This window comes from Tursiops truncatus, chromosome 3 (assembly GCF_011762595.2).
Source record: "Tursiops truncatus isolate mTurTru1 chromosome 3, mTurTru1.mat.Y, whole genome shotgun sequence".
Taxonomy (NCBI): Eukaryota; Metazoa; Chordata; class Mammalia; order Artiodactyla; family Delphinidae; genus Tursiops; species Tursiops truncatus.
Window position 1 is genome coordinate 43,492,595 of NC_047036.1, and position 20,886 is coordinate 43,513,480.

The 20,886-nt window shown below is 43.7% G+C and overlaps 1 long non-coding RNA gene across 2 annotated transcripts in view; it reads right to left on the bottom strand.

Moving 5' to 3' along the window:
* Nucleotides 1–20,886, bottom strand: part of LOC141278184 (uncharacterized) — a 211,737-nt gene that overhangs the window by 168,556 nt on the left and 22,295 nt on the right. The window contains exon 1 of one of the 2 annotated variants that reach the window (XR_012330525.1): nt 8,292–8,619. The exons of the other annotated variant lie outside the window; for it this stretch is intronic. This is a non-coding gene — a long non-coding RNA (uncharacterized lncRNA). Of the gene's footprint in view, nt 1–8,291; nt 8,620–20,886 lie in introns of those variants that run through there. 2 annotated transcript variants of the gene reach the window in all.

Here is a 20,886-nt window from a genome sequence, read left to right on the forward strand (position 1 = left end):
AGTTGAGTACACACACACATTTATACCCTATATCATCACTCTTTGAATAAGTCGTTTTTATTTTTTAAAAGATAATTTGTAAATTTTTCTTATTAATAAACTAATACAAATTAATTGAAGAGGTCAGAAAACTCAGAGTATAAAGAATAAATTATAACCACTTATTGTCCCACCAATGAGATTAATTATTTTAAAAACAAGTTTTGTATATTACCTTAAAAAGGATTAGAATGAAGCTGAGATGGCCCAGACGGTTGAGAAATAACATCCAAGAAAATCTGTATTTACCTTGTAGAAACTGAATACTTGGAGAGAAAATCAAGTTACAGCATTTTGTCTACAAGTCAGATCTCAAGTTACCAACGCCAAACATGTAAGTGCCTTTGGCATTAGGGATTCTTAGCATATCATCTGAGAAGTAGTGCCTTTCCCAGCTCAGAAAGCTGTGTCCCACAGAACAGAGCAAGCCAAGGGCTGTTTGTCTTTCCAGGCAAGTTAACCTGAGTAAAACAGAACAGAAGGTGCTATCAGCTTTCCCCTCTGGACTATAGAATGGGAGCCACTGAAAACTTTCATCTGCTAGCCATGGCCAAATCCAACCAATCCTGCCAACACTCCAGAAAAAAAGAACTCTACTCTTCTTAAGGGCACCAACGTTTACCTGTGAAGGCTGAGGTAAGGAAAAAAGCATTCTTGACAAATACCTTAGAGACTCCTGGAGCCTAAACTTAAGTGGACTCACTAATGATTGTACTTGTGAGCCAACAAAGGTATGTGGTGTCTGAATTCCTCCATCTATATTACCAGAAATCTCTATAATATCAACTGAATGGGCATTTCCTCTCTACCACCTTCCTGCGTCCCTTTGGCCAGGCTGATGCCTCTCCCCGGTGTCTCAGTCACTGAGCTGGGCACTGACTCTATGGACCTGGAGCAGAATAGAACCCGTCTGGGTTGGAGAAGCAGGCTCGGGAGATATTAGCGTATAAAGCAGGCTGAAGTAGTAGACTGGATCATGTCCTCAAGGAACAGCACATAGAGTAAAAAGAGGAAAAGACAGAGATCTGAGGAAGCCTTAAAGTCTGGCAGGACACGGTGACCGACAGAATGTAGGGGACAAGGAACTGGGACATGCACGATGGTACCCATATTTTGAATGCATACTATATTATCATTATTTGTTATAAAGTTCTATTTTATATTGAGTATCTCAATGGCAGGAATTTTGTCATATCTTTGGGTCTTTCTTAGTACCCGGCAGGTGCTTAATTGATATCTACAGAAGAGAGAATAGAGAAGAAGGAGAAAATGGAAGAGATGGAGTGGGAACTAGGAAGACAGGAAGGAGGAAAGCAGACAAAGAGGCAATATTTCCACAAAGGTTCCAAGTCCACCCTGCTTGTGATAAACTTAGAACACTGGTGACCAAGTCAAGCTCTGAACCAGAAGAGACATAGCAAAAAGCCTGGATATAGAACATTTGAATGCATGTCCTGCAGAACATACTGCTGGAGAAACTCAAGGCCAGCTCCAGGCAATCAGCCCCCAGAGCAAAGATGAGGAGCCCTGCTCCCACTCAGAAAGTACCCAGTGTTTCTAGATCTACAAGAGAAAACAGCGGTAACTTCAGCCAAGTCAAGGTTGCTGAAGGCTTCTTCATGGGTTCCTTCGGCTGTTTAAAGAGGAAAGCAGTACAACAGATCTCAGAAACTCAGTTGGCCCAATACAAGGCACAAAAGACTTGGTAGCAGCCACATAATATGTGTTTATAATAACCTGTTCACACTCTTGCATTGGCTTCCAGGAGATATGACCGTGAGGCGGCAGAATGACGCTGGTTCACATGGCATTCATACTGCACTGATGGTTGGCTCCCCGCAATGATGCCAAATGGCACTTCCCCAAATGACTGTGGTCTGCATCTTTAAGAAACCCCTATTTATTTTCTCCCAATGCAAGTTTATCTCCATTTGACTTTGTAGGTCCTTGAAGCTAATAAATTATGGAACTGCTTGCCTAGAAAAATATTTTTCATGGAAAGAATCAATTGTAATCTAGAGGAAACACTCACTGTCTGAATTCCAACAAACCTGTTCCATGATCTGGTTGAGTTCTTGCACTCTGCCCAAAGCCAAGAGACATACCACGAATAGAAACAGTTCAAGGCCCTTAGTCCAACATGCCTGCACTATATTGCAAATTCAGCCCTCTAATAGGAAGGTGGGGTGAGAGACAGGGAGGGTCAGAAAAATCTTTTTATCTGACCATACTTGGAACTTTTTGTTTAGTCTGGAGAAACCCAAACGATACAGTTCTTAAGATTCTGTACTTTTTCACTTTGGCTGTTTGTATATGCTACATGCACCAAAAAATATGTCCAAGCGCAAAACCCATTTCTAGAGCAATTTAAAGTTGGCTCATGCTAAACATTGAATTAAAATAATGTATTGCTTTTCTGCAGTTCCTTTCGAGTACAACATTAAGTCTCTGGGTACTTACAGGAATTTCCTTGACAACACAGTCAGATAATACTCACCCCATTTTCCAAATGAAAAAATATTTGATAAACAGCCTAGAATAAGCCTATTCCTTTTGAGGGAGTCCTCACTACCTGTCCAATTTCCCCCTCCAATTTCCATTCCATTCCTCCCCCTCCCAAGAAGGGCCCTAAACACCACTCATTTCTTTGCAGCATTCATACACACATACACACACAAGCATGGATACCCGCTGTATTGACTACATTTTCTTATTTTCTACAATCTTGATGCTCTGGTATTTGGGACACTAATCCTGGAGAGACTGCCCCTTCTAGCATTAGCTAATTCCCAAAGACAGCAAATGACTTCCCTGGAAGCAAGCCTTTAAAAAACAAACCAACCAATTCAGAGCCTACACCCCTAACCATCTCCTTTATCAAATTCTCACACACCAAGCCAATATCCCCCCTGCCCAAAATCACCCCAAGGCCAGGTACCAGAAAATCAGGGACACTCCTACAGCCCAGAGTCTACCTAAATTGTTCAAATTATTCAATGTACCTTCCCTGCCTCATCCATTCCTTCCCAGAAAAAAACCAGTAAAGGCTTTGGGCCATGCTCTGCCCTCCCCTCTCTTCCTCCTGATCAACCCTGTTGCTTCCCTCTCTGTGGCCCTGCATGGCCTGGTGTGCTGTGCCTCATGTTTCTACAGATCTGCAAGTACAAAATTCTTTCTTTGTGACAATCATTTGTGTCTGTCTGTCTTACCATACCTGATTAGAAAAAAACCCAGGTACGTTTTTAACACACCCACATTCTGAGAAAATCCAATAATCTAGGTGCTTTAGAATTCACTCACTTTTACTAGGCCACCTAAAAATAGAGGGACAATGATGAAGAATTCTAGTTGAAGGTTCTGATCCCTAGGGAAGAAGGTATCCTCTAAGTCTCAAATCTCATTCTATCTGAAAATAAGAGTCCTTACTTTGAGTATGACGCATGTGAACACAATTGTGTTTTTATGTAACTATTTATGCAATGGGTTTACCTGTGTTTACGAGCTTCCCCAAACCAGGCATGATAACTCACACTTTTTTGCTTCTGCTATTGCTCCAAGCACAGGGGAAGATCACAATGCATGAACAATATGTGACAGTGATTAAGACATGGCCACTGACGTTGGCCATGGACCAAGCTGTGGATCTGTCACTTACTACCTTGAGCAACATATTACTTAAGGCTCAATTTCCTCAACTGTAAAACGAGCATAATGATATGACATACCTCATAGAGATGCTGAACAATTAAATGAGAATATACGTAATAAATTTAGCAAAATTCCTAGAAAATAGTAAGCCTTCAATAAATATTTTCTACTATCATCATTGTGATGGGTGCTTTAGAGTGATAGTTAAATAGCATTTAAGACAAAGTCTCTTCTTTTTTTTTTTTTTTTTTGCGGTACACGGGCCTCTCACTGCTGTGCGGAGCACAGGCTCTGGATGCGCAGGCTCAGCGGCCATGGCTCATGGGCCCAGCCGCTCCTCGGCATGTGGGATCCTCCCGGACCGGGGCACAAACCCACGTCCCCTGCATCGGCAGGCGGACTCTCAACCACTGCGCCACCAGGGAAGCCCCAAAGTCTCTTCTTGTTATGGTAAAATAGCTTGTACCTATCCATCAGTTTAATTAGAAAAAAACAAAACAGAAAGGGAACATTTATTAAGCACCTTATGTAAGGCAGACTCTGAGCTAGACCCTTTACGTTATTTATTTTATCTAATCCTCACAACAGCCCTATGAAGTAATACCATATCTGTTTTACAGATGACGTGACTGAGGCTCAGAGAGACCAATACCCTCAAGATAACCCAACTTGTAAGTAGCAGAGTCTGGATTTGGCCAAAAATCTGCCCAGCTCCCAAGCCTACTGGTCCTTGTTGCTTCCTGAGTAGAACTTGAATCCAACATCCTTGGGAAGTTCAACTATTACAGGGATTCCTGGGAACTGGTAGAAAACAGAGATGATACAGTGATGTGCTCCTTAGCAAAGAGAAAATATCCAGGATTGCCACTGCAAACCAAGAACACAGAACAGAGACACAAGCACTGAGGGAAAGGATGAAAAGACAGAAGTAGATGAAACAGGAACTGACAGAATTTAGAAAAGAAGTGGAAGAAAAAAATTATAGCATCACAAGAATGAAGTTCACATTGAATGTACGTTAAGGAGATGAGTCCCTGATGCAAATACAGTAAAATAAATGGAGGATGTGGTAAGAAAAGTGAGTAAAACAAAATGGAAGTAAGCAGATGGTTAAAAAAAAAAGTTTAGAAAAGAAAGATGATGAATATGGAAGAGATTAAGGGAGAAGAAGAGAACCTGAAGAGAACCTGAAGAAGAGAACCCAAATAATGGAACAGTAAAATATTTCAAGATACAATTGAAAGTGACTTCTGCTCAGGTGGCAGCCCCCCAAGACAAGGCAGTCCTTGCAAGGAGGTCTGCCATTCTCTAGAGAGTTATATCAAACACAACTCTTCAAATCCAGCCCCATCAGCCAATCCTAGGAGTGCAACGTTTTGAATAATAAAATTGATTCTTTGGATATAGAAGCTATATATTTTCCCCAAAGAAAGGAAATATTTAAATTTACAAATTGAAAGGTACATCTTGCCCCTAGGAAAAAAATATCACAGCACAATTGTTCAACTACAAAGATAAGAAAAAAAAAAAAAAGAATCATTTTAGTATCATGAAAAAAACTATCAAGTCACTTACAGAAGGTGAAAACAAAAAATCAGTGCTAGAAAACAGTAAAGCAAGGCCAACAAAGTCCTCAAGAACAAGGTGTGACCTAAGAATTTTATTATCCACCAATAGAAATGTAAAAACAATGGGTAAACTTTCCAAAAATGTAAGAGGTCAGGAGCTACAGCTTTTCATTTGTGGAAGCTACAAGAAACAAATATTACCCAACCAAAAGAACAGAAAGTCCTCATTAAAGAATGGCTGGTTATTTGTGTATTTGATCCAATTAACTGAAGGAGAACAACTAGAAAAAATGTGGGTACTTATTTACACAATAGAAGGTATATATAATTAATAACATTTTTAAGGTGAAGAAGAAAATATGTGTGATGACTTAACACTGAGTTTTGCTCTTTTTATCCAGAGTTAAAGACCCCAACCAAGAGTCCAAGGGATGGACCCTGGAAGCCAGGACCTGAGGGGAGAGTTGTAGGTAGCCCTTTCCCAGCAGGCTTTGGCCAAGACAAGAGAACTGTGGTTGGAGGGGCCTTATCAGTATTTGGATAATTGCTGTCTTAGGTTAGTTCCTGAGAAGCAGACCCTGAAATGAGGGTTCCTGTGCAAGTTAGTGATTTCTTAAGGAAGTGTACTCAGAAAATCTGGTAAGAGGTGAGGGGAAACATAACAGGGAGGGAGAAGCCAAGGGAGGATGAGATTTCCAGCACAGCCCTAGCCTCAGGCTGACCCCACAGGGAGCTCTAGAATATAAATTATATCTCGGAGTTTGTCCATTTTGCAGCAAGGGGGCTAGACTTTCATTATCCCATTCCATTCAGGCGTTGGCTCCCTGGCAAAGGGGAACGATATAAACCCCCAGATTTCCAGGCACACCCAGATCTCTACACCCATGGGTGAAGAGGCTTCAGCAGCCCAAGGGTGTTTCTCAAAGGAAAGCTGCAGGTGCAATCCACCCAGCCCACCAACCCTGGAAGAGTCAGAGATAGCAGGGTGAGTACAGAAGAGCAGCAGAAGAGCAGGGCTGGGAGCTGGTGGGGAGGCAGGCTGAGCCTCTGGGCACATGCGAGCCACAGCCAGGCCCCAGCCAGAGAAGGGGAGATGTTTTTATTGCCAACAGAGACTGATGTTTTGATTCTATATAAGTCCAGACTTTTTAATGAAAGTGAGGCATCTGTTAATACCAGAAAGTGACTAGAAAAACTAAGGGATTTACCAGAGAATTCATCCACGGGCAGGCAAGAAAACAACAGAGTAAATTTCAAGAATCCTGGAATGAGCAGAAATAAAGTTACTTTCTGTTTATACCCTATAAACTCCAACTCATTCAACAAACTGCTTACAAATATGTGCTACCCACCCCATAAATACACTTACATTCACACAGATTATCTCAGGAAAGACATGCAACAAAACAGTAACAGCAGTTGCCCCTGGGGAAAGGAACCAGGCTTTGAGGCAGGAGTGAGAGAAGACTTAATTTATGCCTTTAAATTCTGATTATAAACATGTATCTTTAAGAAATAAAATCATTTAAAGTCTTTTAACTAGTAAGGAAAATAAAGCGAATAGAAAATCAAATAGGAAGGTAAGCTGGAGCCAGGCAAGAGTTAGTTTGGAAAACATATAATATAAATCTTATCTACTTGCTATGGAAGAGAAAACAAATCAGGCTCTGAGTTCTTGGCTACCAGTATGAAGAAAGTAACACCACTATTCCCAGCATCCATCAGATGAAAACAAACCATTTGTTCAGGAAAAACAAAGCTATTCCTAGAACTAAGATTAGAATTAAATTTCTCCTGTGGGTCCTATAAAGGAGTGAACATTTTCACCAACCTCACTATTATAAACACAGGGGCAAACTTAATAGAGTTGCCAATCTTATGATGTTTGTTATTATCAGCAATAAGTGCTAAAGGTGATACTGACCAGGATTATTATTGGTTTCATAGGCGAAGTAATGAAATCACAGCAATTATTTGGCTTTAGTAGGAGAGATGGGAAGAAAATTAAGGGGTCTACAGCACTGAATCATTAGGCTGCTGCTGCTTGAAATTCACTTAATCTTCTGAGTCAGATGCAACCAACTGTGCGCCAGGGATTAAATGTCACCAGTGTTTGTCTTCAGATAATATCTGAGCTTTATGGCCTATTCAGTATGCAGTGAATGAACGGTATGAATTCAATGAATGAATGACACAGAATGCTCACCTAAATATTTTCACTGCAACTCAAAGTAAATGTGAATCACTTACCACTACACACCTATTAGAGTGGATAAAATTAGAAAGACCGACCATACCAAGTGTTAGCAAGATTGTGGAGCAACTAAAACTCTCATACACTGCGGGTGAGAATGTAAAATGGTGCAACCACTTCGGAAAGTAGTTTGACATTTTCTTAAAAAGTTATATCAACACATACACCTACTGTATGATCTAGCCATTCTACTCCTAAGTATTTTACCCAAGAGAAAAGGGAAACTATGTCCATACAAGACTCGTACACAAATAGTAGCAGCTTTATCTGTAATAGCCAAAAACTGGGAGCAACGCAAATGTCAAATCAACAGCTGAATGGATAAACGAATTGCGGTAGAGCCACAATAGAGTCCTACTTAACAGTAAGAAGAAATGAACTCTTGATACGTGCAACATCGGTGGTTAGGTGGTTCTTATGTGGAAGGCACTTTACACTGTTTCATTTTAGCCTCACAGGCACCCTATAAGGTAAATACTATTCTGCTTTTAGAGTTGAGAAAACCGAAGCTTAGAGGTGAACAACTCATCTGGGTTCACTCAGCTGGTGAGTGGCAGAGGCAGGACACAGACCAAGCCAGTCTGATGAAGAGTCCTCACACACACTTTGCTCAACAGGGAATGCTCTGGGTTCCTTAGACCCACCAGCCTCTTCAAGGTGAGGCAGTACCATCCAGGAGATGACCTCCAAAAACAAGAAGGGGTTCCGAGTTGGTGGGGAGACGGTAAACTTAAAGGAGGAGGAAACTTTTTCCTTTTTCAGATGATGCCCAGATGACTCACCCTTTCTTGTCACTCTGCTCCAAATCCTCAGGTCTTAATCTTGATACGTCAGATTTGGGGACCCACTGGAATGCTCTCCAGGGAGGCTGCCCTTCTGTCTCAAGGCACAGGGCTGTACCACCAGCAGCTCCACCTGGGCACCTATACCAAAGCAAGCAGCAATTTGGTATTCTGTTACTGTTTACTTCTGCCTTAATTACAAGGTGGGGGAAAGAGTGCCTAAGGTTTGCCAAAAACTGGGTGATTTTTTTTTTTTTTTTAAGTTCCTTCCTTTCTTTCTAGTTGTTCAAGTCTGTTGGGAAAGGCAAGAGGAACGATTTTGGAACTGAACTTGCTGCTGAGTTGCCAGGGTTTAGAGATCTCTGCAAAGGTCATTGTTTTCTGTAAAGGTCATTGTCTTTTCATGAAAACCCCGGCAAAGCATGCCAATGGAGGAAAGCCACCAGCTTGCCAAACGTCCGGTGTCCCAGTCACCTGCTCTTCCTGCCCTAGGAAGGATGTGGACGATCTCTGGAGTAAAGACATCAGATCGGTTTTGTTCCTTTCTTGCTCTTAAATCAGCTGCAAAATGCATGAACAAAGCACACACAGGACTATTCTCAGAGCCCTGTGCCGCCTCCTCGTTAAACGCCAGCAGCTGCTGGGTGTTGCACAGAGCAAGATAAGCAACATGACATTCGCGGCCATTTACATCCTGAGTGTAGATCATTGTGATCTCAGCAGAATTTCTGAGGTTTCAAGCCCTGAAGAATACCCCACCAGTGAAAATGCGCAGAGGGGGTGAGGTCTGGGCAGGGGGTCCTGGGTGGGGTGAGGGGCTCGCAGCAGGAGTGGCCAGCAGAATCAAGCAACCAAATCACGAGTTACTTGCTCTTGGGAAAAGCAGCTCTGCTGACAAGAGAATTAGGGCAGGATGATTTTGGCAAGCCGCGTGTTGTGTTAGCTGCACAAACTTTTTCTTTCCTCTTAGGCAGCCTCTTAATAATTGGGTGGGAGCTTCTTTTCACATTTCGTGAAGAGGCAATTCCTGTCAGATGTTTTTCAGAGGGGTTTCACCTCACGTTTGCCAAGCACACACAATTCCAGATGCAACTCTGAGTCTATTCAGTTTGAGAAGATTAGAGTTCGCAGCCATTGGCAGGATTTTTACTTTCCTGCTGGCCTCATAGTTCCTCACATTACTTTAAGTGAATCTTACTCTTATCTCTACATCAAGTCTTAATGAAAAATATGAGGGAGAGGAAAGGACCCAGAGAGTCACTGGGGCAACTGGCATCTCACTGGAGGCTGCCAAACCATGTGAGTCCTAATTGGAGACATTTCCCTTCTCCCAGTAGGTGCCTCCAATTTACCTCTTTACGGGCAGAGATTAATTTTCATTCCTATGTGAGGCTTGTGGGAGGAAATTATTTCAATTACTTCCCTTCCATCTTCCTGCCTGTTCCAATAACCTCTACGTCTCATTATTGCAACTGCAATAATCCAGGCAAGAGATAATGGTGCTGGGCCAAGGTGGTAACAGTGGAGGTGGCAGGAGGAGAGTTTCTGGATATGAGTAGAGAGAGTTGCAGGATGGGGTTGGCTGAATGCTCTCGGTCTTGAAACTTCTGGTAAGGGAGTGGTCGCAGCAGTAAGCTCAGAGAGGCAGAAATGCATCTTAAATTCTGGCCCTTAGGCAAGGAGTAAAGGTCCCATTTATTGAGTACCTGCTGTGTGCCAGGTGCGAAACTTCCTCCTCACAAGTCTTTGTAGTAGGTTTGACTATTTCCACCTCACAGAACCTGTGTCTGTCAGACCCTAGAGGCTGTCACCCTGAGCCCCTTACGAGGGACAGCCCCTGGGGGTATGGTATGCACAGCAGAGTGGCTCGGGGAGGATCCATGAGCACAGGAGGGCAGGCACCAGAGTGAGGGGGCCCCGACACCCTCCCTTCTGCCGCAGCTTCTCAGCAGAGCTCCAGGGTGGAGCTGCAAGACCTGGGTCTGACCCCGCACTAAGCTTCCTCAACGGGATGCAGGATGCAACTGCTGCAGCTGCAGCTGCCAGAGGCAGGAAAGCCAAGCAGGGAAAGGCAGGAGATCCCGCTGACCCTTCCAAACCCCGGACCCAGCTTTCCGGTGCTGACAGGGAGGGCACCACCCAGGCACTGCCGGCAACCCCCGTAGGCAAAGCCCCTGAATTCATGTTTTGGTCTCCACAGCCGGAAACCTTCAGCTAGCCATCCTGGAGGAGTTCCGAGGTCTCTGTCTCCAGGCTGGCCAGGACTGCTGGAGGAAATGGGCCCCTTCAACCCCAGTGCACCTGCACTGGGCGTAGTCTATTTCTCCTCTGGCTGCCAGAGCAACGGAAACAACAGTGACCGCCGAAACCCCCTTAACACCACAGCCCAGGCTGACCCTGACCAATGGAAGCCAGACTTTGCATCTTGGTTTCTCCCCTTTTTTTCCCACATACCTAAAAGTATCTTCTCTGAAACCAAGAACTTACCCAGTCCTCATACTGAGCCGAAACTGTTCTCAAAGCCTGATCCGCTGAGCTCTTCCTGGCATGCCTGGGTTTCACTGAATCCCAGACTCCAGGGAGAGGGTGGGAAGCCTGCTTTCAGGCTTGCAGCAGAATATCCATCTGGGGGAGCGTGCCCTGGAGGCTCCTCTTCGGAACCGCTGTGCAAGCTGCTTTACTCCAAACCCAAGTGAAGTGTGCAGCTTCCCAAGGTGTGGCCACAGCAACTGACCCCAGAGTTTGTACCCCAACACATGTGGGTCTGACTACTGCCCTGACTAACAAATCCCATCCCATGAGAGGGCACTTCCACAGAAAATGCCTCCTCAGAAGTCAGTCCAGCCCTTCTTGAGAGCATTAGTGTCCTCATTCCACATAAGAAAGGACCCACTTTGAGAGGACAAATGATATATAATAATTTATGACACCAACTGACTTCTGTGAAAGTGACTGGGAAATGGACAACTTGTCCTGCCTGTTAATTCACAAATGGACATGACGAGCCCAAGACACACTTGCACTGAAGCAGAATGTACGGCCCCAGCCTTGAAACCTGTGTGTAAGGGGCGTGACGGGCTCATGTGTCCTCTCTCAGGCTGCAGCAAGAGGATGGAGACAGGACGCCAGGGTCCTTTCCCCCTGTTCTGTTAGCATCCACCACAAGAAATACCCTGGACAGGGAGGAGGAAAAGCACCGCTGTGCTATTTCTTTAGTTCTCTCTGAAGTCCCGCAAGTTAGACAGAGCACTTGCCACACGTTACAAATAAGAAAATCCAAATTCAGAGAGGTCAAGTGACTTGTCTAAGCTCATACAGCAGGCACATAGCAGAACCAGGACTTGAATCCAGATTTCCTATTCCACATTATTCTCCAGTGGCTTATTGAAAGGCTTACATAAGGGGCTCCGTTCCTTGGTTATTCCATGCAATAAACCAGGGCATATACGCCAAGCCTTATCTTTTCAATTCTATTTTTAGCTCTCATTATAATGTACTCTGCACTTTAATAGGTACTTGAATAGGTGACAAAATGAGAGATTTTTACAGAAGATCAACTTTCAGTTTCTAGTCTGCTCACAAATTTTTTCAGAGAGCAGCTCCCGTACACAAAACACTTTGGATATTACAATACTATATGATACATACTTCCTCTACTCATCAAACTTGCAATGGGGCTGGGAAGATAAGACATGGACCCAAATAACCACCATACCAAAGCAGATACGATCCGTGTGTGCCCCAAGAATGGTGCCCTGCAGAGTACTGGGAGGTCCAAGGGCATGAGACATAACGTCTGTTTGACATAATCAAGGAAGGCTTCCTGGAGGGGGTGACTTTGAAGCTGAGCTTTAACTGTCACATAGGATTTTAGTAGACAGAAGGTGATGATTTTAGCTTTTAAAAAATCTGATTGGACCTTGTATTTAAATTTTTATGCCTCCCAAATTTGCTCTAAGTAAAATAAGAATATTTCCCATATCATTCTGCAACATGTCCTTTGACAAGGAGCATCTCCCAGAAGAGAAAAAGGGCAGTGTCCAGAGAAATGGAACCCAGAAGCTCAATTCATCTGACTCTATCTATCCTAAGTCCATGCAGAAATGGGTGGCAGGTCTCCCTGTACACTGTGCCACCCTCTCTTCCCTCACTGTGGTTCCTGCCCACCTGCAGCAGCCAGCAACAAGCTTGGCACTGTTGTGGCAGGGAAGGGCGGTGGTGGGGGGGGTGTCCTTTGTTCATCCCTATTTCTCATTCTCCATTCAGAAATCAGCAGGACACTTATTTCCCAAGATAGAGGAAGACAGGTCTTGTGCAAACAGGTGGTTCCAGGAACATTTCCCACAAGAACAGGGTTTTTCTTCTATTATAGCCTTGAAACTCTGACCCTTTTTTTTTCATTGCTCTCCTGTATTTTTCTTTAATAGAGCAGATGACCAATGAATCCACAAAAGCAGTGTGCTACACTGCGGGAAATCTCAGGTTACTAACCAAGCATGGGATGTGTCTGGCTTGTACTTAGTTCTCCCTGCTAGGAGAGCACTTCTCCCTGTCTCCATTCAACCTAGTTACCTCCTACCCAGCCCTTGAAACCCCATTCAAAGGGCACCCCTTCAGGGAAACCATTTCCCCTCCACACATCTATATCGAGGCCAGGCTTCCCTGTTACATATTCTCATTCTAGCTCTCCTCCCTAGTTTGTGGTTACTTTAGTGGGTATCTCCTATAGCAGATCTTAACCTCCATGAAGGCAGGTATCGCCTAGGATTATCGTCATGTCTCACACATAGAAGGTACTCTGTAAATAATTGTGGACCAAATGTCCTGATGTAGTGATAAATAGAGTCAGACAGCCCTTCGCTGGAATGCTAGTCCAACACTTACTAATTATACTCCCCATAGCTCAGCTTCCCCTTCTGCAAAATGAGGATAACAACATCTATTTCACAAGATTACGATGAGAAAAATATAGATAAGAGCATCTAGCTGGCACTTGTGAATGCTCACTCAGTAATATTCATTTCTTCACCTGCCTTGTCACCTAACCGCCTCACCAGGGTGCCTTTGACCTTGACCCTCAAGCCACACAAACCTTCCTTCACAAACCCCAAAGTTCACCCTAGAATTCAGATTAAAAATGCTCTCTGGGGCTATCTGAGGCTGAGTTGAAAACTTCCATCCATCCTCTATGTCTGTCAGGATTCTAAGCGGCAAGCAACAGAAATCAACTCTTGTTCATTTAAGCAGAAAAGGAAGCTACGAGAAGCAAATGGGAAGCTTGCAGTTCCTAGGATGATGCGGAACCAGGCTCAGGCTCTCCACGAAGAACAATGCCCCAAATTGGGCCACTGGGCTGGCCCAGGGAGGCACTGCTGCCACCCACACAGGGCACAGACCCTGAACCTGGTACTATGTACTATGTGTGGTACTAGGTATGTGGCCAGCACTGGACACTAGCTACAGAATCACAGCCCCTGTTGCCTCTAGAAACTAAACGTTCTGTGATTGTTGTCCCATCCTCATCAGAATGGAGTCCACCAGGTGCCTGTTTTTGCTCTGAGCGGAAGTCTAGGACAGGAACTTCTGATCAGGGGAGCACAGGTCAATGTGCCTGGAATCTAGCTGCAAAATAGGCTAAGAAAACATGATGTGTCATGTTCAGCTTCTCTATGAGAGAATACTCTGTCTTGTCAGGTCGGGAATTCCCCCCAAAAGGAGACAGGCTCAATCTCTGAACATAAAAAAAATGACAATTGCCTGGAACCTGCCCACCACCTGTATTCTGGATTTCTCCATACTCTACCCTAGCTAGCCTCGTGGATTAAGCTCCCCACAAACAAGCATTTTCTAGTTTTCTCCCTCTTGCCACACATCCCTGTTGATCTAAAATACTTCCATTTTCTTAACTCCTTCCTCATCCATTTATATCAGTCCTCTCTCTCCAAAGTCATAGGCCCAGCATTCTACATGCACGGAAGCCACAGTCAATCCATCCCCCAGCTCAATTCATCTTTATTTCTAGAGTTTAATTTATTTTAGAGTTACTCTTAGCCTATAGGGGATAAGGGCAATTTCATGTTTACATAGTATCTTAGGCAAGAGTTCCTCCTCTCGTGTGGTCACCTATGACAATGTCTGAAACAGCCAGTCTTGGTCAACATTATGCTCTTAATATGGTCCCCAAAAAAGTATTCTTTGGGCCAATGAATTTGAGAAAAATTCCCCTATGAAAGTCACAAGGCACACTAGCCTATTAAAGGCTCCAAGAAGTCATGAAATAAAGAAATCTGTTGAACTTTTCCACCCAATACTTCTGAAGTTTATTTGACTACTGCCACGTTTTTACTGTTATCCTCACAACATCTCTTCACATCTATAATATGCTGCAATAGAGATTCCTTGAGATCTACTCAGAAGATTCTGCAAGCTTCCTTTTTCTTGTCTGTCCTGCCTCCCTAAATAAAATTATCCCAAAGTAAGTGAATCTTGACTGAGCTTAGAGAAGGGGAATAAGGACGATGCAGGGAGGCATAACACTTGCTGCTCAGAGTGTGGTCCTTGGACCAGCGGTACCAGCATCACCTGGGAGGTCTGGGAAATGAAGATCTCAGGCCCCATCCCAGGCCCAGGAAAACAGAATCTGCATTTTAACAAGATCCCCAGGTGATTCCTTTGCACAGTAAACCTTGACCGATATTGGCATAGGTAACTTCTACACCTGCAAACTCCAATTCCAAGTAATGAACATTTAAGGAATTCCACTACCACCCAGATTCCCTCACGTAGATTAATGTGTCTATACCCCCAGGGGATCTGGTTCCTCCCTTTAGCATTTTACAGAGCTCAGCATTCTTTCACAGGGATTGCCTACACCCTTTGGGATTCCGGGACTTTAAGGAAAACAACATTTTGTGGTTTGGCCACAGAGAAACTGAGCTGCCTTCTATGATCTTCTTTAAAATTCCCTGTGAGAGGCCCTGGCCCCAGCACTGAGGGCTGTGCCACCCACACCACCGTCTCCGAGGGTTGCTGTTGTAGCTAGCTGCACACCACATGACGTTTAGAAATTCAATTCTGCAGAGCACAAAAGGAATTATAAAAAGGTACTCCACTAGTATTCTGCAAAAACTAGAGTCTCTCAACCACCAGCAGGTGTGTTAAGATACGGTGGATTTTTTAAAAATGTAAACTATAAACAGAACCAGTTTTGGCATCTGGACCTTAGACTGCCTGACACCTCATTCACCTGCCTTAAGTTACACAAGGTCTTACTACTTCCCATAAGGCCCTGCTTTCCAAAGTAGGATTCCAAGGGATTTAGAGTAAGGCAGACCTGGGTTCAAACACTGGCTCTGCTACGTACCAGTTCAGTGGCTTTACCTCCCTCAGCTGTGGATTCCTCCCTGTAAAGTGGAGCCATGAAGACAAGCTTCATGGAGCTGTGTAATGAGAACTCCATCAGGTAAGTGTGGAAAGCACCAGCACAGTGGCTTGCTTGTGTCAAGTGCTCCAACCGCACTGGACCCACACACGCCCTCTCTCCAAGCCCACTCACGAGTGTCAACCCAAAGCTTCCCTGCCCGCAGTCCTCCAGCCTGAGGGGACCACCCTCCTAACTCCACAAGCTGTGGAAATGACAGCGTGGATCCTCCCCCACTCCCCAAACGCCCTGCCTTCCTTTACCCTCCCGCTTACCACGGACCACAAACTCTACAAGCTGCCTAGAGCTTCAGCAAATTTCTCTCTTCACCTTCCCAGCAGCCTGCAGGGCCTCTCCAACCTGTGAAGGGCTTGGGCAAGGAGGCAGATGAAGGGACCTTGGGAGGAAATGGGAGAGGAAGGGCTGGAGGATTCGCTCCTCCAGGGACCTACAATCTGGAGTCTATCCCCACTGCTCCTGAGGATAAGGAAGGAAAAGGAAAACTCTGCATGCTTTCCTCTTAAGTCATGGGAATAAGGTAAATAATGAACCTGCTTTCCTCTGTTTAAACTTGAGGCTGGTAGAAGTGGATTCTACTAACCAATCCTCATACAGAATACAGATTCCATCTTTGGGGGGGGCGGTCATATTACGATTTATAATAAATATATATTTGATCTTCTTCCGCTGTTCCTGGCACAGAGTTCCTAAAATGTTTCAAATCTCCTAAGTGATGAGAGCTTAAATGATATCGTTTGTTATGTTACGAGGTGACGCAGTAAGGACCTCACCTAAGGATGGGGGCTGGTTGCCAGGAGAACCAACCAAGTGATTAGAGGGTTGAAACTTTCAGCTCTAGCCTCCCTGACCTCCAGGAAATTTAAAGTTTAATTTATTTTAGAGTTACTCTAAAGGGGTGGACTCGAGGCAGGAACAATCAACTCACATGCCTATATACCCATGGATCCACACGGCCCTACAAGCAGCCTACAATTGTGTTCTAGGGCTCACAAGGCCTGTGAGGTAAACTTGCCTTGTTCTTTATGGCCACACTCATTAACCTTCAACCATCAGCTGAATCATAACATGGATGTGCTGGAAAATGCAATGATAACCGATTGTGCAACATCAGTGAAATGGAATCATGGGATGAAAAACAGAGGAGGGAAGAGGAAGGGGTATTTTACAACTTCTGTAGGAATCAGGACCAGTAAGATGTGTGGAGTTTCAGGCTTGAGGAAGGGATGGAAAAAAGTAGAGAGGGGTTAACAACAAAAACTGGCCTCTGGCTTTTATTGAATAAATTCAAATGTGTTCTTAAAGCCCTTTGACTTTCTGAATATTTCTGACAATTTCTGTTTAGAGTGTTTGATGAAGTAGTTTAGACTAAGCAGAAGAATGTCTATACCAGAACATTTTTATCAGATTTTTAAAAATGCACCCAAAGCTTGTGTTGCAACATATTAAAATTGGCATATTTATTTATAATGTGAAAGCAGACCAGCTCAATCTGTGTCACCAACAGTCTGCCTCCAGCTGTGCTTCTCTGCCCCCATTTTGCCACTTTGACAACAGCTAGAAAAATTACAGTAGTGCATTAGCAGGGTTCTACTTCCAAATCCTGCAGTGAGAAAGATAGCTAAACTTCACAGAAATATGGGAAAAGACGGAAAATTCCCTTTTAGAAAGGCTGATGATGGTTTCTAACTTTTTGAGGAGTTTATTTACATGGGAAGAAGGACTTTAAGGCATTAAAAAAAACCTCAGTGGTACTTATCCAAATTTTATCTTCCATCTGCATTCACATATCTTCCACTTTAAAATCCTCTCCTAAAATTTCCAGAAGAAAATCTAATCTCCGATTCTGCTTCACCCCCACTGGAAGAAAAAGCAGGCTTTTAGGGCAACAGCCTTGAAAGGCCCCTGACTTGGGTAAGAGGAAATAAACAACGTAGAGTAACCTATACCATTTATATGGCCCTTCTCCTTTATGAAGTCCTCTAACATACATCATCTGAAGCCTCTGAAGAGGTATGAACTGTGTTTAATTAAAGCCTGGGTGATGGAAGTGAATAGAAAGTTATTTTGAGGTTGTTCACACATCTTCAGCCCCTGTTATCAAGCTTTCAGAGCTCTATTCTAAAAAGTTAGGGGGTGGTAGGAGACAATGTTTCTTCTCTAGCAGCTGCCAGAGATTACTGCCATCAGAGTAATTATCACCAGATAATTGTCCCCTTTCTTCCTTGCTGATGGGGCAGAATGGGAACAGAGACTCATCTGAAATAGATTTTATACTTCCTGAATACAAGCTGGATAGCTCAGGTCAGTGGGCACCCACTGAAGGATTTCCACATCATGCCTTAGAGGAAATTAAAATCCGTCTCATACAAAAGGAAAAACCATCAAATGTCACCTACTTGAGGTTAACCAGATTTCTTGAAGTTGAGCAATTGTGGTTTCAGACTGGAATAAGTGCCTACTTTAGCCTAAAAATCCTCTGCTGCGAATGATTTCTGAAGATGGTAACAAGAGGAGCATTTTCTGGTGCCCTGAACTTTGAGGCAAGCACCTGGCTTACCTCTGTAGTGGTATTTGTGAAAAGACAGTGCTAACAACCCCTACCCCTCCCTGCCTTTATGACATTCACAGGGAGGTTATTAAAATTGTTTATTTGGCTGGTCTCTGGAGCAGTCACGAAGTCCAAATTCTTTAAGGGAGTCCTCAAAGTTGTCATAGGACTGAAGATAAGATAGGCTACAGCGTGAGCGGACAGTTCTGCAAATTCGATAGTGTTACTTTCAGGCTCCCGTCTACCCAGGAATGCCCTAGACTGCTGGGTGATGAAATGTTCCATACAAACAAATATTTATGGGCAATGCAATGCAGGTTGGTGGGCAAGAACAAAGTAGAATAGATTATCATCAGAATCTTTACAGTCTGGTAATGTGAAGGTGGCCATCTCTTTATTCTCTCTCATTGATGGGCTTTAATCTCACTCAATAAACCTGCACTATTGCCTGATTATACCAGACAATGTGCTAGGGGCTAGGGGTAGGGAGGACCTTCAGGGAAGCAAGATAATCTCTCTGCCCTCAGTGGGCTCACAGCGCTGTTCCTCATTCTTTCCTAAAGGAGGCGGAATGGCAATAAGACTTCTGAATTAGCAGAGTCACAAGATCAGAGTTCGAGATTTGGTTTCACCACTTGCTAGCTATTGACCTTGGGCAGGTCACTGACCTTTTCCTGCCTCAGGTTCTTCCTCTGTAAATTAAAGGTAATGATACTCTGGCAACCTGCCTCACAGAATTCTTGTGAAGAGCAAATGAAATTAAATATGAAAAATCTTTGCAAAGCATTATGCAAACGTCAGCATTATTATAATCATGGGTCACAGTGAAAGAGCTATTAGATTCCTAAAAACAATGCCACCTTCTACACGGACAGTAACCCCCCAGCAACTCCTATTTTGTAAATCACCTAAAGTCAACACATGGGAAAAGTAAGTCTGCTTTCCTTCAAAGGCAAGGGTGTATCATAAGTATTTGTATTTATGTTTGTGTTTCAAAACCTAGTGTCAAGAGTAAAGTAGGTGCTCAGAAAATATTGAAAAAACAAAAGTGCTGTGTGGCTCCATAGTTAGATTAGACAAAAGGAACTAAAGAGGCCACTCTGGCCGCTACTGGTAGGAAAACGGGGCTCAGAGCTATACATCTTAATGGTCATAATTGGTCAACTTGTCTTCTTATATAATCATGTAAATATGTCAATAGTAATAGTAAATTTGAAATTGTTTACTATAGACCAACCATAAGGTAAGGGGTTCTTCCCCTCCTCTCTCACCATAACAAGACTCCTTGCTAGGAGCTTTGGTTGCTGCTTACCTTTCACCTAGATTGTAAAATCATAGTCTGTAGCCTATAGAAAGGGTTTGAGAAAAGTACAGAACCATGAAGTCTTAGATAATTGGAAGCCAATTTCATAGGTATAAAGTTTAAGTAGGAAAAGGATTCAGTGTCAGAGTCTAGCTGGCCTAGAATAAAATTCCCTGCATGTAACTGTGAAACATATACCTCTAGTTGGGGGATTGAGCTCAAGAGACCAAGTGCTCCTTATAATAAGCCTGTCCACCCTTCTACGGCCAACAGCCCAGTTACATGTGTGAGAGGATCAAGCATGCCCTGCCATCTTAGCACTAAAATTTATGACAGCATCTGAGCAGAACTCCCAAAGTGCAGAAACCCAGAGCATGGCTGCGGGTCAGACAAAACATGTGGCCCACACAGGCCCCTCACTCCCCTTGCTCAAACCCAGCTTACTTTTCCCCTCCGCCACTCTCCACAGGACAGGTTTAAAAAGGAAAACTTATCTTGAAATCAAAAATACTCATTTAGACTTCAACAAAAGTAGCTGTTTTTGAGGCGACACAGAAAAAGAAACAGCTTAGGACAAGGGAAAGAGAGCATATAAACAGAACTTAGACCCAAAATAGTTTCAATTAAAAGGATTTTCAGAAAGGCTCTTACCTTCTCCTCTCTGTAGAGGCCAAAGCAACCAAATGTGCTGAATCAAAGCTCGCCCTGAAGAATATATTCACATAGGCAGGCCCTTCTGGCCAGCCCTGAAAACAGCCTCTCCAGACCCAATCATCTCACCTGGGATCACAGAACTCCAGGAGCTATTCAGGATGGCTTGTCACCCCCCTGGTTTTATAGGTGAGGAAAGAGGCATATGCTGAAGACCTGCCCAAGGTCCCAGAAATGGTGAGTTAGAACTGAGATCTTCCAATACAGTCCACCTACTTCTGCAGGCAAAAAATCAGTGGAAAATGTTTTGTTTTATTTTATTTTTGCCTTAGGAGGGAACTGGCCTCCAAAGAAACCACCTCACCAATTACCAAACTGTCAAACCCAGAGGAGGGATTTGCCATTATTTTTCAATCTGTGCACCAAAAGTGCACCTAATAGAATACCTTAGAATTGATTCCAGGAATAGATCTCGTAACCAAATAAAGCACATTCATAAAGCAACACATAACAGATCCCTTCCATTCTCCCTGTTGGCCTTCTCCCTTCTCTTTATCACAGGTCTCTGGCTTTGGGAGAGTGCCACGCCCAGTCACAAGACTAAGGATGTGCTAAGACTTTGTGTTGACAGATATTTAGAAGAACACTAGTT